At 36.1% G+C, this 12,645-nt stretch overlaps 1 protein-coding gene across 1 annotated transcript in view; it reads left to right on the forward strand.

The window, feature by feature from the left end:
- Window positions 1-4,598: 4,598 nt before the first annotated feature.
- LOC128237323 (E3 ubiquitin-protein ligase rnf213-alpha-like) overlaps window positions 4,599-12,645 on the forward strand; it is a 116,899-nt gene continuing 108,852 nt past the window's right edge. The window contains exon 1 of the mRNA XM_052952732.1: window positions 4,599-4,700. The gene's annotated coding sequence lies outside the window, so the exon portion shown is untranslated. The remainder of the gene's footprint in view (window positions 4,701-12,645) is intronic.

Raw genomic sequence — 12,645 nt, forward strand, 5'->3', positions numbered from 1 at the left:
ATATAAAGGCTTCACGGTGAAGAAATTTGCTCTGGCTGGAACAGATATAAAGGCGTGCCGCTCGTCTTGATGCAGAGGCTTTCTAGATCCAGAATCACAAATGTTGCGACTCATGTGATGATAAGCCTAGGTTGGGAGCACAGTAGTTTGAGAATTGGTAAGCAATTTGGAGTGTTCATGGTACTCTTGGAAAACGATTTAAATCATATTTTGTATTTACTCGTGACACACAAATCATAACTAAGATGCATTCCACTACTAAACTGAACATGCTTTTTGATCTAGTCCAATAACCCGAAACTGTAATACGCGTTACGAGACTCCATATGATAATATCAATTAAGTCTGCGAGCTTAGTTTTTCTGATGATATTTTTGAGAAAAAAAACACACTTATTACGCTGAGTCCAACTTGGTCCTCGTTAACTGTACATCATAAATTAAAATACGACGGAGTTTCAACGCTTAATTTCTGATAATTTTTAGCCTCGATCATCTATCTATCTATCTATCTTTGAATACTGCCGAACCCCTCTTTCGAGTATTACTGGCAGGTGCGCGTCGGACTGTTAGTAAAGTGAAAGAAAGAAATAAAAGATAACATTGTGAGACATGGAATAGAAAAACAAAATCCAGTCATGGTTAAAACATGTTAGTCGTGAGAACATTATTAAAAAGTAAAATATGATAGTACGTAAAACTAATATTGTAAGCTTGACACTGCCTATTTGAACCTATCAAGTTCTGTTGCTGGCAGAGTTGCTACATTGACGGGCAGGCTATTCCAAAGAACTATGCTATGGGGGTAAAAGGACCACTTGTGATAATCGGATTGGACTTGGATTTGCTGAAAGCTATGGGGATGAACGTGCCGGCTAAGTCTGACAGGCTTCTGGATATAGGGTGGAAGGTTAATGGCCACGATGTTGTGTAAGATTTTGAAGAACATGATGAGCCGCATGTCATTTCTGCGATATTCGAGTGACCGCCAGCCAAGGCTGTTTTGCATCTCAGTAACACTTGCAAGAGGGGAATAGTTGTATTTAACCCAGCGGATGGCTCTTCGCTGGACCATTTCGATTTTATTTTTATTTGACTGTGTGTAGGGGCTCCAGACTGTTGATGCATATTCAACTTGCGGGCGAACTAGGGTTTTGTAAGCCATAGCTTTCACAGATTCATTTCTTGTGGTAATGTTACGCTTAAGAAAGCCCAGGGTCTTATTGGCTGTTGCTGTTATTCTTGTAATGTGGGAGTTGTATGAAATATCTGATGAAAGGTCTAAGCCGAGATATTTTGCACAGGGGACAGATTGGAGTGTTTGACCATGGAGTATGTAATTGTGCTTAATGACTTTTTTGTTTTTGGTGATGTGGAGTACTTGACATTTAGAGGGGTTGAACTCCATGTCCCAATCTCTCTCCCATTGTTCCATACATGCCAGATCTTCCTGAAGCATTTGAGAGTCAGACAGTGAATTTATTGTAAGATAAACTGCCGTATCATCGGCAAAAAGTCGTATTTGGGATTGTACTGTAAGGGGAAGTGTATTTATATAGATCAGAAAGCAGAGGGGCCCAAGGACAGAGCCTTGGGGCACACCTGAAGTGACTGGTACTGCTCTAGATTGATCGCCCTCTAGGACAACTGTTTGGTTTCTACCAATAAGAAAAGATCTAGTCCAATTAAGAATCTGGGATGAAACACCATGTTCCTGAAGTGTATATAGAAGTTTAAGATGGTTAACTTTATCGAAAGCTTTCGAAAAGTCTAGCAATATCAGATCTGTCTGTTTCCCTTTTGCCAGATTATTAACAAGAAAGTCTGTCAATTGAAGAAGCTGCGATTCACAAGAACGCCGTTCTCGGAACCCATGCTGGAGGTCGTAAAGAATTTTGTTTTCTGTAAAGTGAGAAGATAGGGCAGATGCAACTATATGTTCGAGAGTTTTGCATAAGATACAGGTCAAAGAAATTGGGCGGTAATTTGCTGGGTCAGTGATGTCTCCTTTCTTAAAAAGAGGGCAAACAAATGCAGAAGTCCAATCAGATGGGATTTTTCCAGAAGACAAGGACTTTTGGAGTAAGACTGACACAACATCAGCAATTTCATGGCTTAGTTCTTTTAAGACAACAGGTTTAAGGAGGTCAGGGCCAGAGGCCTTCCCAGTGTTAAGGTTTTTGAGAAGTTTTAGAACCCCATTTTTGTCAACAACTATGTCCTTCATGGGGGTGTACTTACAAAACTGCAGGGGGTTTTGGCGACGGAGGTTTTGAAGACATAACTGTTTTAGAGACAATGGGGAAGCTGGAGAGAAAACAGATTGGAACTGTTTGTTGAGGATGTTAGCCTTGTCAGTGTTGTCTGTTTTCAAAGTGCCAGTTGTACTATCCATAAGTGGGGAAGATACTTGTGAGTCTTGCTTGGAGTTCTTTATTAGATTGTACAACTTTTTAGTAGAGAATTTGCTCTGAACTCCAGGTTCCAATTTTTCACAGTTTGAGATATCCAATATATTTTCAAGGTATCGGTCATATGACTGCTTAATTTGAATCTTTATAGTACATTTCAATTTCTTAAACTGTTTCCATATTTGGTGGTTTGTTTTATTTTGTTTGACTTTTTGATATAGTTTGTCCCGTTTACGCAATAGCTTTCTAATGGATTTATTAATCCAGGGAAGTGATCTTTTAGGTCGTATATGCTTGATAGGGATATAGGTTGCTATCCCTGTAGATATTGCACTTTTGAACCTCTGCCAAAGCTCCTCAACAGATATTTGTTCATGATTATGAAGGATGTCAACTTTAACTGTAGAGAAATATTTCCTGAATTCAGGCCAGTTAGCTTTGCTGTAAACGCTACATACTCTAGGTTTTTGTTTAAGAGAAGTCGGACGTGCACTAATGCTAGCAGAAACAATATCATGATCTGAGATTCCAGATATAATGTTTACTGATTGTACTAAGGTCGGATTGGAGAGTAGTAAGAGATCTAGGATATTTCCTTCTCGTGTGTACTCATTAACCATTTGTGTTAGATTAAAGTCACTTAAAATGTCAAGGAACTTGTCATATACAGCATGGTTGTAACCTGCTTGTAAAATTGGGTTATTTTCTGTGTCCCAAGATAGTTTTGGCAAGTTGAAGTCTCCAAGTATGATCTTCTGACCTTTAAGTTTTTGAGCAAGCAATAAGGATTTTTCCAATTCATAAATACTATCAATATCAAGTTCATGTGGCTTGTAGAAGCTAGATATATAAATTGGTTTGCTACCTGTGATTTCAAGTTTGATCCAGAGGATTTCACAGTTTGTATTCAGATTTGGTTGAACTGATGGAATTAAGTTGTTTTTTACAAGGATAAAGACCCCACCTCCCTTGCCTGATTTTCTATCCCGTCTGAATACTGTATACCCAAGACTTTCAGGAAAAATTTCAGAGGAATAATGGTCAGCAGTAAGCCATGACTCAGTACCGGCCACAATATCTGGGTTTTGGTCTGAAAGAAGGTTATGGAATTCATGTTTCTTCTTAACAATTGACTGGCAATTTACCAATAGAAATTTTAGTTTAGAAGCAAATCTTTTGATGTGTGGGTTTTGAGTTTCTGATTTTTGATTTAGAGGCGTATTTTCATGAGACAGGGCTGAAAAGCTGTTTGTCGAAATGATTGATAAGATACTGGATGTGATAGAGTGGTTTGAATTATCGCACACTGTGCATGTCCAAGCAAAAGAAGCATCAGTGTGGATTAAGTCCTGGTACCATGAGTGTTCTAGGTTTTGGCACTGGATGTGAAACCATAGTCCACACTTGTCACATTCTACAGCTGGGTCAGAGTCCAGAACCTCTGCACCACAGGTACCACAGGGGAAATCAGGGCCAGGGTTCGATTCAATATCGCTGGCAAGAGAAAGGAGCAGAATTGTGAGGTATAGCAAAGATTTGTCCTTATGTGGTTTAATAGGTTGCATGTAGAATTTAAATCTAGTTTTTAGGCCAACAACTACCATGCCACTTGCAAATGAATTATCTGGGTTATAGCGGTCTTTGACTGAATATATTCTCGGAAGCAATTTGACAGCAGATACATCTTTTACTTGTGTGAGAACTGCGACAACTGCAAAGAGTAAACAACTCACATATTGCATATTGTTTTCTTTAATAATTCACTCTACTGATCTGGTCATGATTTAGACATATAAAAATAATTTGAGGCTCAACCAAAGAGTTTCATAGAGCTTCCAAGTTACTCACCTTTCCTCAGATAACTGTGGATGGGAGTGGTTAATACAACGCAGGCAAGAGTTACTACTTGCGGTTTATGAACTTCCGTATATATATATACATATATATATATGGTCTCGTGGGCATCGGTAATAAAGAGGCTCCCCAGAAAAGTGACAATGCGTGTGACGGTTTCTTCCGAAATTGCGTTATAAAATTGTGAGGTCTTCATAAAGTCTTTTCACCCAGATCCATGTGACGACTTATATCCGACCGATAGTTTATAGGGGACTTCACTGCGTAGGAGAAGGCGTAAATAATTCAAACTTATAGTTTATGTTAACCTATGACGTCGTTTACGCTAGAGGGCGTTCATACTTTCGTTTTAGAAACGAACTTCAAGAAAATTCGTCGCCGTAAAAACTAATTTAGAACATCAACACTATTGAGCGAGACATCATTCTGCAAGAACGTGAGTGATGTTTCAGTTTTACATCTTATCAAATGTATACCCTTGAAATAGTTATATTTATACATAATTACTGTATAATAGTTTTTTTTTTTTATAAATTCTATTTTCGTTTTTAAATTTCAGAAAATTATCCGATTACGATATCTGTATGTAAACTGATGACAGCGCATTTATTTTATCAGTATGCGCTTGTATCGTTTTCCACAAATTCATTTCTTTATGATTGTGTAACGCAATAGACGAGTAGATGGTCACACTGCAATCTATTGCAGAGTGATGTGAATTATATTCTTATTTTAGAAATAATTATTTACAGAATAGTTCAATAACATGAAATTTAACTGGATTTTAAACAGGTATGATATCCAAATTATTTTGACTTATTACATACCAGTCTTTGTCGTAAACGACAAGGGTGAAGTCAGTAATGAATAGTTTTTTTAATGGCAGAAATTGACGGAACCTAGTCTAAAATAATAGACGTGTTAAACAGGATTCTTCAAAACCCTAACGTCTAATGCACCAGTCATTTGTAACCACAGCCCCCCCAGGTCCGGGGAAAAGCGGGGACTTTGACTTTCGGTCCAGCCAAGCCTGGGCAAAATCTCCGCCCTGCTGGGACGATCTGCTGGTAAAACCCCCGCCAAATGCCCCCGCACCCAGTGGACCCTTGATAATGCCAAATTCCTGCTATATTTTGGCGTGAAGACATAACCTGGAAGGTTAAAACACGGCCCATTTCCCCGGCTATCCCCGGTATACCCCCAGACCTGGGGGGGCCGTGGTTACAATTGACTGGTGCATAAACGGCTTTGTGCAAAAAATGTGGGGTTTTGAAATATATATTGAAATTGTATTTAGAGAAGTATTTTATGTTTGAAATGGATAATTAAGGCTTATATTCATGATTTACTATGTAAGTGCAAAGATATTTTGCACAAAACAAGCTTTACAGCCGCACTCTCACAGATTAAACGTTTTTACATTTTTTTTTTATTTTTTGCCATTTTTTGTGAAAACCATGGAAACCATTTATGTAACACTGCTGTTAAAAAATCAGATCGGATATTTTTGTTTATTTCAGTTAAAAAAATTGATGTTTTTTGCATTTTTCTTAAACCGTTAGTAACAGTTTAAGCCATAAAACATTAATTTTCTAACAGAAATACGAAAACCTACGAACATATTTTTTTTAAGAAATCTTATAACATTGGTTTGCAGATATTTAGGCAAAAATTTGCTCTTTCCGAGACAAAAAAAAGTTGTAAAAATGGTATAACTGTGAGAGAGCAGCTTTAAATGCATTAAAACATTGCCCTCTTGGTTAAGGGGTTATTGGGTCAAAGGTCCAGGTCATAGTGACCTTGAAGGCAAAAAGCTAGTCTGTCTGATTAACAGTCTCGACATATCCTGCACTCTTGGCTCTCAAACTTGACATTGAGGTATGGGTTGACCAGTAGCAGGGGGTCCAACGTGTTTTGTGTTTGCCGAATTTTAAGTGAGGGAATTGTGTGAAGGGTTTACCCCCTCCCCCACACACACACCAACCCCGGCAGTTGTCTGGCAATGGTTCTTTGGGCACACACTATATAACAAACACTACCACTGTTTTAAAACATATTTTCGTGATTTTTGTGGTAAAATAGTATCAGACTGATAATGTTTGCATTCATTTTTTTCTGTATTGCAAGACGTTCGTGCTGCATCAAGAGTTCTTACATTGATAAAGAGTAATAATTTAATGAGGAAATATATGAACTGAAATGAGTATACATATGTAATTGGTAATAATTGCATAACACGGTATGTGCTTATTGGCTCACAAATTGCATTTTGTAAATAATAACCGGGTAGGCATATTTATATTGCGAGAAAAGTGATTACACTTACTTACCAGGTGAAAATATTCTCCCAAATAACCAAAATATCTTCAAACACCGCCATTTTATTCTGCTTCACACAATTCCCTCACTTAAAATTCAGAAAACACAAAACACGTTGGACCCCCTGAGTGTAGATGACCCCTATGGATTTTGAGTTCATAGAGTCAAAGGTCAAGGTCACAACTCAAATAGGTCATTAAAATTTACGTCATATTTACTTATTCCCTGATACATGTTTATCGGCATATATCAGTCATCATCTGAACATGATTAAAAACTGTACCTACTATTCTCACACTTTGAATGGTCCTAATCTTAAGACTGCCTCAAAGGCATCCAATGTCAATGATAAATCAGCTGTCATTCCAGTCTATGCACAGTCATAGAAACTAAAATCTAAAATCATAAGCACGTCAGGCTAGTAAATCCCAAATTTTTTCTAGCTCTAATGAAAATTCACTAGCCCGAATATTTTTCTGATGCAGACGTCTTAAATCACTGATAATAATTCGTTGTGAGCTCACTTTTAACATAGACAAATAATAAAACACAATATTAATTTTGGTTTTAACAGTTAATTAATCTCTGGAATACAAAAATATCAGCCTATTAATGGCTCCCTCCTACCCCGTTTTTCCTCATATTTCACTTTTGGATCCTGTCTTCCAGCCACCTCCATTTTTTCCTGGCTGAGGGCCTTCCTCAAATTTAACTGGGCCACCATTATTCTTGCGTATGTTTTTTAATTTGAATATATAGTATGATTTCGGGAACCAAATTAATTTGCATTGTAGTTCTCCTACTTGAACTTTATAAGCAACAATGCCCATTGGATATCGGGAAACAGCCCATTGATGTAAGTGGTTTAGACCAGTTTGTTACAAAGGTCAATAATTTTCTGAAAATCAATACTTACTGACTTAAGTGAAAGGAGGAACCAGCACATTGATATAAGCAGTTTTGGCAAGTGCAAAAGTGAAACTAGGAATATTTTCGTGACTAACAAGTCAGACTAGTACTTTGAGAATTTTTAGTAGCCCGAGAGAAAATATACTAGATCTTTGCTGTTCTTTGCTGGCAGACTAGTGCTAATTTCGAACACTGCATGCATATTTCATTCAATGGGGGGGGGGGTTGACATAATGTTTGAGAAACATCTCTTGTGTTTTACAGCTTGAAATTTTGACAAAATTATTTTTGTTTCTTTTTTCATAATGCACAACAGGGTGCCCAAATGTTCAGATGCTTCGGATGAGCTTAGATCTTTTCATTGAAATATAACAAACATCTCAAAAATGGCATTTATTCTTTTTAACCAAACATTTATACGCCAGCCCAAAGTTCTTGTGCAACCATTTAACTTCATGGAAATTCAGATACCTTTTCTTTTAGCATTGTTTCTTTATAAATACTATTTTCTGAATGGATGATAATTGCAGATATGCAGATCGAATGTTCAAATTTCAGTATTTTTGATTTGCTGCTTTTACTTGCAAAAATTTTCATGATTTTTCTTTTATAAAATGTTGTTATTTTTATTAAAGATGCCCCCTTACTCCCAAATAAGATTTACTTCAATTAATGCAATTGTTTAAATTTACCAAGAAGGATGAATAAATGCCAAAAACAATGGTTCTTATGAAGGATCCCAAGTTAAATTTGAAAGAAAAGTGTAGCAAACACAGTATTTCTACCTTATGATACGATAGTAGATCACAGTAAATCTTTTAGCACTCACCAATCATTTAATATTTTTACATGTTCAGCTATTAAATACACAATCTTGTGATCAGTAATTAAAATTTTCATGAATGCCTTTTCCAGTTAGAAGTTAAAGGATTATCACTTAGAATAGTTAAAGCCCGGAATTATAGATATGCTGGTTTTCCCAAGCTAATCCTCCGGTACGAACAAAATTATACCGTTTTAATATACACATGTTACTTCGAAAACAAAGAGTCATTGGACTGTTACATGAATTTCAATAGCTTGAAATTCCCCCTTTTTTTACCGCCATATGAAAACCAAGTTATGTGAATTCCGGGCTATATATATTTATGTCTGTTATACATGTGTATGCATTGATTTTGAATAAGAGCGTGAGAAATGGTCTTAATGGCAGTTAATTGATGAAAAAGAGTATACCATATTTTTTTGAGAAGTGCAGCCGAACATGCATTTCCTTTATAACTAAACAAACAATATTTTGTACTTTGAAATATAACAATTGGAATTTAGCAGTGTTGATGTGACTTGTTTAATAGATTTTTCATCTATCTTCTGGTAAGATTAAAATGCCTTTCTTTTTTATGCCAAAAATATTTAGATCAATGAATTTGTATTTATGGGATTTTGTTTTAAAGATAAATTTATTTTTAATTTTGTTGGGTGATTACTTATTATGAACTTATTATGAAATATTTTAAGCACTGTCCAGAATTAAGTAAGTGCAAAAATACTATATTTTGGGAAGGGTTCCAGATTTTGCTGATAAGAAAAAATTGTGATAGGGTGATTGTCTGTTTTCTGTTGTTCCCCGACTGTCCATAAGTCTGTCGTCAACATTTTCCTTAAAACATTTCCTCCTAAACTGCTCAGACAATTTGAACCAAACTTCAAAGGAATGTTCTTTGGGTGGTCCTTCTTGATTTCTTCAATAAAAGTGGTTTAATGCAGAAAATTCTGGTATTGAATTGACATTTTAGGCAAATGATCCCAACCATCCAACCTACTTAATCAATCAAATAAGATAACTCTATCATGCATATAATACAACTTATGGCCATTTATTATTCAACATAAAACTTCTGGTTAAGGTGGTGCCTGTAAGCACAGAAATATCATCAACTCCTTGATGTGTTGCATTGTAACTTTTTTATATAATAATTATCTTGCATGTACTGCAAATAATGTTCCTTTATTATTTGATTTAGATTTTCTGGTTAAAAGCAGTGAATAGTTTCTGTGACAGCTCTTTTTTATACCAATATTTAGCACAGACAAAATTACAGTCTTATTATAAATTTCCAATTAAATGATCAATTAGGATTGTCCATTTTGATTTGATTATCAATTATGAAATTTGTCCCCTTATCCAATGCTTATGTAAATGAAGCATGTCCTGTCACTGTCTTTTTATGTAGGTCATTGAGTATGTGAGTTATCACAGGGCCATTGAGCTCCCTTGGTCTTGCATGTCCTGAAATTCAAGATGTAGAATTAGTTGATTTACCTTCTTGAAGCATTTCATGAGACCCCTCATATATTAATGCGAAAAAAGTCGAAGATACTAATGGTCTACTGAAATTGTTTATTTTAAGCTCTACTGGCCGTGCGTCAATAAACATTTGTTTGTAAGCATTATTAAGTCTCCAGTTTTGATTGTATCTCAATCAAACTTTCACAGTAGTTTGACATACATAAGAGTTCTATTCCTTTTATAAACCAGCTAGATCTGCCCATGCATGACTGGATGATTGCACTTGAAATTGTCAAAATTGCTATTATACAGCTTGTGAACTTAGTGTTTGCCCAACATTGTCAGCCAATCAGGGGCACTAGATTTAAAATGTTCAGTTTCTTATTTGTGAGGAATTGTTACTTATTGCTGAAGACAACTCTTGATGAATAAGTAAATTGCTATAACTGCTCGTGTGCATATAGTCACGCCTAATGTTTGTATATGGCTTGATTTAAATGACGTCACACTATATTGCAGTGATTGACATATCTTTTTGACAGATGAACGGATTCATTTTAAAGCTGATGCAATTTTGGAGGGGCTAATACTAAGTCGGTTAGAATTTATTAAGTAATTTCTTCGTGAATAAGAAACCACGTTCGCTTCGCTACGCTTCGCTACTCTTCGCTACGCTCCGCTTCCTTAGGTTACCTATTTACAAAGAAATTACTAAATAAACACTAACCTATAGATACATATAGAGCCTCCATTATTGGATCTTCCAAAACTTGCTAGTATTATATATTAATGAGACCTGGGTTTCTTTTGAAAACAAGCCAGATCTGGCTGTGCATGACTGGATAATTGCCCTTGAAGTTGTCAAAATTGCTACAGTTGAGCTTGTGAACACAATAGAGCCCCCATTTATTACTGGATGTTTGCTAAACTTATACTGTAGTTAGATATTGACTTCATCATGGCTCCTTTTGAAAACAATTGAGCTTGTGAACATAATAGAGTCTCAAGTTTTTATTACTTACATGAAATGTTCCAAGTTAACAGTATGTCGCGGTAACGTACATGAACTGGGTAGAAATATAGAGTGCTGCATATCTGCATATAAGGACATAGAGTATAGGTTGTCGTGTCCGGGCTGTAACTTTCCCTTGTATGGACAGATTTTAAAATAACTTCCCACATGTGTTTGACATACCAAGACGACGTGTCACGTGCAAGACTCGTGTCCCTACCTCTAAGGTCAAGGTCACACTTAGGTGTTTATTCACAATGCAGTGCTGCATATATGGACATAGAGTATAGGTTGTCATGTCCGGTCGTAACTATCCCTTGTATGGACAGATTTTAAAATAACTTGCCACATGTGTTACACATACCAAGACGACGTGTCTCGTGCAAGACTCGTGTCCCTACTTCTAAGGTCAAGGTCACATTTAGGTGTTTATTCACAATGCAGTGCTGCATATATGGACATAGAGTATAGGTTGTTGTGTCCAGGCTGTAACTTTTCCCTTGTATGGACAGATTTTAAAATAACTTGCCACATGTGTTCCACATACCAAGATGTGTCACGTGCAAGACTCGTGTCACTACCTCTAAGGTGAAAGAAACACTTAGTGGTTATTCACAATGGAATGCTGAATATAAGGACATAAGAGTGTAGGTTGTCAAATATGGGTGGTATTTTTTTATGTTCAGAGGCAATTTAAAATAACTTGCCATATGTATTTGACACGTAAAAGCAAGATCAACTTTTTATGTACTGACCTTGTTCATAAGTCAATGTCATATTCGGGGGCATTCGTCACATACTGTGACAGCTCTTGTTTTTCATAGATTTATATGTTAGGAAATATAATATCTCTTTATTTTCTAGAAAAAAATCATTTTTACTCAATGATGAATTAAATGATCAGACTTTTCCATTGAACTACATGTAGACCATTGTAATTGTACAATCTTATCTTTTTTTGTGATAAGTGAATACACCTTTTTGTTCCTGTGTCTTACACAATTGCTTGTGAAAATCAAATTATGCCACTGGGGTCAAAACTCGCTATGCCATGAGGTTTTCTGTGGACTTATCGAAAATCTTCTTGTCTGACATCGCTAGGCCGAGACCTTAAATAATTTGTAACGAGCATCATATAGTGGTGTTCTACCAAGATTGTGCAAATTACGCCCCTTGGGTCAAATTTGGTTGCACCCTTTTTGACCTACTGTCTTCTTTTTGAAACTTAAGCGAAGAAATTTTGACCATGTTTACAATTCTGTAAACAAATAACAATGGGCATTTTTGTTGGTAATGAACTGGTTTTGGTTTTGGTTTTATTTCGGTTTCACAAACTGTGTATTTGTTGTTACAGTGTCCAAATAACTGAAACCAGTTTTATCGTGTTTTTTTTAAGAAAAACCAAAACCAGTTTTTGAAACTATCGAAACCCCTACTGGAGGGGGTTTCATTCATCGGGTTCATCGGTTCCTTCCATCCAAAAACTAGTTTACTTTGAAAACTATATGGCGGTAATTGATAAACTATGTTTGTTGAAACTCAATGATTATTTATAAGAATGCCTTACAATGGGCAAATGAGCTAGTAAAAAGGGTACTATTAATAAGTGTGTGTAAATATATCAGTTTGTTTGCTCCGCCATGTTGTTGAAACTGTTCACAAAAAATGTAATTGTTACTTCAAGCAAAATTATAAAAACCTGTTTCGAATCTGCTGAAACCATTGAAACCAAACTGAAACTGGTTTGGTATCAACAAAAACGCCAAATGTTGTGGTTAAATAACCTTGACTGTGACTGCCTACTTTCTTATCTATGAAGCTACAGCAATGAAATTTGGATCATGTGTAGAG

Source organism: Mya arenaria, chromosome 6, assembly GCF_026914265.1.
Source record: "Mya arenaria isolate MELC-2E11 chromosome 6, ASM2691426v1".
NCBI classification, from domain to species: Eukaryota; Metazoa; Mollusca; class Bivalvia; order Myida; family Myidae; genus Mya; species Mya arenaria.